This window comes from Belonocnema kinseyi, chromosome 3 (assembly GCF_010883055.1).
Source record: "Belonocnema kinseyi isolate 2016_QV_RU_SX_M_011 chromosome 3, B_treatae_v1, whole genome shotgun sequence".
Lineage (NCBI taxonomy): Eukaryota > Metazoa > Arthropoda > Insecta > Hymenoptera > Cynipidae > Belonocnema > Belonocnema kinseyi.
Window position 1 is genome coordinate 26056612 of NC_046659.1, and position 4846 is coordinate 26061457.

At 33.9% G+C, this 4846-nt stretch overlaps 1 protein-coding gene across 3 annotated transcripts in view; it reads left to right on the forward strand.

Moving 5' to 3' along the window:
• Nucleotides 1–4846, forward strand: part of LOC117170373 (zinc finger MYM-type protein 3) — a 212376-nt gene that overhangs the window by 194174 nt on the left and 13356 nt on the right. The gene's annotated exons all lie outside the window — the stretch shown is intronic.

Here is a 4846-nt window from a genome sequence, read left to right on the forward strand (position 1 = left end):
GCTCCAAGGAGATTATGTTGAAAAATAAAAAAAAATTTACCCAAAAAAAATTGTTTTTATACTTCATTCTAAGGACTTATTGAACTACCCTCGTACCATCCTCCTCTGTCCTTAGAAAAAATGTAAACATTGATATCAACCAAACTCATTCAGAAAATGACACATGCGCGTTATAATTTTAAGATCGCCAATAACGCAGCTATCTGTTCGTTATTATCCAACGTAGATTGGGATTCCTTATTCGATAACATAACAACAGATGAGACCATCGAAAAATTGTACTCGTATGTGTACATTGCCATCGATCATTTTGTGTCCATTCAAATATAAAAATCATCGACATATCCATACTGGTTCAGTGGTGAGCTCAAAGAATTAATAACAGCAAAAAATATCAATCACCTTAAATATAAACAAACGCGAACTAACATCGATTACTAACGGTTTTCTAATCTAAGGGCCCAGGGTAAACCTCTTGCCGACTCGTGCTACAAAAAGTACCTTGACGATACAGAAAGATCAATAATATCGAACCCGAAAATTTTCTGGAAATACACAAACTCCATGCGTGAAAACACTGGTATTCCAAACCAAATGTTGTTAAACGGAAAAACTGCTGATACCAGTGAAGATATAGCCGGGCTCTTCGCATCTTTTTTCAAATCTGTTTACTCAACGCCAACTAACAATGTTCCTAATTTTAGTTTCGCTGAATCATTGACTTCTTTAATAATTATATAAACAGAAACGAGATTAAAGATAAACTACTCAGTCTTGATTCGAATAAAGAGGCAGGATCTGATGGTATGCCTCCGTCCCTCAAGAAATCCTGCTCCTCCACATTTTTACAACCAATGTTTCTCTGATTTAACAAGTCACTCGCGAGAGGTCATTATCCCTTTGAATGGAAAAAGGACATCGTAATTCTCATCCTCAAAAACGGGAACCGTAACGAAGTCAAAAACTATTGACCCATAACCATACTCAATGCGATTCTTAAAATCTTCGAAAATATAATCAGCTACAAATTATACCTTGCCTCATCTAATACTATCATCGAGGAAGAGCATGGCTTCACAAACCTATGCGTCTATACACACTACCTCATTAACGATGAATCAGGCTTCCAGGTTGACGCCATATATACAGATTTTTCGAAAGCGTTTGACAAAGTTGATCATACAATTCTTGTGGCAAAGCTTCGAGCCCTGGGGGTTTCAAACAATATTCTGATGTGGCTGGCAAGCTATCTTAGCGATAGATGGCAGTCAGTTCGCGTCAAAAGCACCTGCTCGGAACCTTTTCGAGCTACTTCCGGGGTGCTACAGGGCTCGCATCTCGGTCCTCTCCTATTTCTTCTCCATGTCAACGATATTAGTTTGGCTATAAAATTCTGTTTTTTTCTCTCTTCTTTGCTGATGATCTAAAATGTTTGAAAAATGTATCTAGACAAGATAACTTAGCCCAGAATGGTTATTCCATTTTTTAAAGAAATTATTCTATTTTCGACATTGCTATCTCTGGATTTGATTTCCCAACTGGCATTTGATCAGCCTTTAATATTCATTCTAATTCATTTTTATGATATAGGTGTTTCAAAAAGATATCTCGATCAAATTTAACTTGCCTAAATTTTAAGTAATAAAATATTTAGAAATTTTTTTTATTTTAGAAAATGTTTTCCCTAGATTTCATCCCAAATTTGGTTTGATCACCCACTAAAATAAATTAGAGACTCGTTGGCGATAGGATTGTTTGAAAAATTTATCTAGACAAAATAATTTAGAGCAGAATTGTTATTCCATTTTTGTAGAAATTATTCCATTTTCGAAATTGCTATCTCCGGATTTGATTTCCGAACTAGCATTTGATCAGCCTTTAGAATTCATTCTAATTCATTTTTATGATATAGGTGTATCAAAAAGATATCTCGAGGTAATTTAACCTGCCTGAATTTAATTAATAAAATATTTAGGGATTTTTTTGTATTTTAGAAAATGTTTTCCCTGCACCTAATCTCAAAATTTAGTTTGATCAACGACTAAAATAAATTAGAGACTCGTTAGTGATAAGATTGTATCACAAATAAATCTAGACATACTATACTACTTTTGGCCGAGTATATTTGAATTACACTAAAAGATTTATATTTTTTGATAAGGTACCAGTAATGTATAAAGTTAACATTTAGACCTGATAAAATAGATAATTATAGCAAAATTTCTGAAAAATTTGAAATAAAAATTCTGTCTTAAAATCTTGCTTCTACACTCATTTCTGCTAGACTCCTATTATCAAGGATTCTCTAATTTATTGTAGTGGTTGATCAAACCAAATTTTGAAATGTGGTCCAAAAAAAACATTCTCTAAAATTAAAAAATCCCAAAAGACTTGAAAATGAATTAGAATAAATTCTAAAGGCTGATAAAATGCCAGTTTGGAAGTCAAATCCAGAGGTAGCAATTTCGAAAATAGAATAATTTCTAAAAAGAAATGGAATAACAATTACGGGCTAAATTATCTTGTCTAGATAAATTTTTTAAACAATCCTATTACCAACGAGGCTCTAATTTATTCTAATGGTCGATCATACCAAATTTTGAGATGAAGCCCAGGGAAAACATTTTCTAAAATACAAAAAAATCCCTAAATATTTTATTGTTTAAAATTCAGGCAAGTTAAATTACCTCGAGATATCTTTTTGATACATCTATATCATCAGAATGACTCAGAATTAATTTTAGGCTGATCAGGCCCCAGTCTTGGGATAAGGTCTAGAGATAACGGTTTTTCAGTAATGTTTCTTGAAATGAACCAGCTGAAATGCACCAAATCCATCTGCATTTCCTGCTGTGAATCTATCTATGATCGATCTGTGAAAAAAACTATGGAAATCAGTTATAAATTTCAGTATTATTAATAAGTAATGATTGTTAAATTATTATTAAGTAATTATTGTTTACATTATTACTACGACACCGTCAGTAATAAATATACGAAACCACAAAACATTTGTTTGGTAAAGAATAATCAATCGAAAGTATAATAAAGATGCCGGGCCGATCTGCCATTATTTCGAGGTTATGGTCGGATTCACCTTTTTACCAAAATCGCTGTAAGTAATTGTAGGTAATGTCGGTAATGTCCTGTCTATTCAGAACATACCTTTTTTATGCCGCAAATAAGCGTTAAACAAAATTCACTCTTCGCCCACTGAAAGCGTACAATATTATTACCAATTTGTCACTCAGCAGCCATTCCATAATGTTATTGGCACAAAAGAAAGTTCACGTATACTTCTCATTTCACAAGTCTTACTTCATTATTAATGAAACACTTTTATTATTTGTAATTACTACATAACATAACCTATATTTTTTTACACTTCTATCCATTTGAAGTTTCGAACGCATCCATGGAAACTATGATAAACTTGATTCGTAGATGCACGAACTTGACCGAATGGCCGATCCGAATGCAATTTTAAAGACGCGAAATAAGAAAATGCCCCTGTGCGATGGCTTCTTGCCTGCTGTTGTGTAATTCGGGTCGCAATCAAGTGGGCAAATTCTATTATAACGATAACATGTAGGGAAGCTAATCAAATAAGCAAGGAACTCGATTTTTTCGAAACCTCAGCAACGCGATTCAAAAATAATCTGCGAAAAATCTTATACCATGTCGACAACAACGCGGCCTAAGCATAATAGTTATTATACTTGAGTACTTAGTCTTAAGAAAATTTAATTTGTTACAAAAGGGCTTTGCCCTTACAATGTTCAATAAATAAAACTAAGAATAGAATATTTGAAATGAAACATGGCTTACCGTTGTTCCTAAGTCTACCGCTGGAGCGAAGAAAGGCGATAGGAAGGGGAACGAATGTACCCTTTTCTAAAAAATTTATTTTCCGTCTCAAGTGAGGAAGATTTAAAATTTGCGCATAAATTATCTAATAGCAATTGACTCTAGTCTTTCACCGCGTTCGCATTTACAAACAGATCCCAAGCGAACACCTGTTCGTTTTCTGAATTCGCTTTTATAAGAAATAGAAATGATATCCATTCCCCATGAAAGGGAATTATAATGCTTTCAAGGAAATTGCTAATTTTTGTTTTAAAAGTCGAAAAGATGCAATTTTGTCTTGACTAATTTATAATTTTCTTGATTTCACAGACCGTGTAGGACGCGGGAATATAGCTTTCCGTCGTATGGGCTAGATTTCTCAACGACACAGAGTTCTTTAGGTTGATTCGATCCTGACTCAGACGGACAAGGGTCTAGGTAGTTCCAACTCTTGTCAGGTTGTCCAAATTACTTCGATGATGACTTTTGTCCGATGTGTCTCGATTGTTTACAATCAGGGTGAATCAAGTAGAGATTTTTGCAGAATTACAGAATTTGGTGTAGGAAGGATAGTTTATGCCGTACTGCTGTCCGTTTTTTCTAGTAGTGCGAAATTCATATTATCAAACACCTTTGCTAGATTTTTGTACCTGCAAGGCAGGAACCTCGTCAGCACTTTACAGAAGTAAGCTACTTTGAAGTCTTTTATATGTCTAAAAGAAATTTCAATTTGCATTATAATTGATGCGGGTTGGAACTCTTAACTTAGAGATGAGTATTTCTTCCAACCTTTATTTAAACCTAGAGATTAAGCATTTTGGCGTTCCGCTTTCGGTTGGTACGCACGTGGTGTGTTTTTGATGTTACCATGTGTTTTTTCTGTCCAGTCAGATGCTAGCTGAGTATCTAATTAACGAAAATACTTCAAATTGAGCGCTTTTAACTCAAGATTTAATTATTATCCTTTCAATGATTTAAAATATTATATGGGATACGTTCC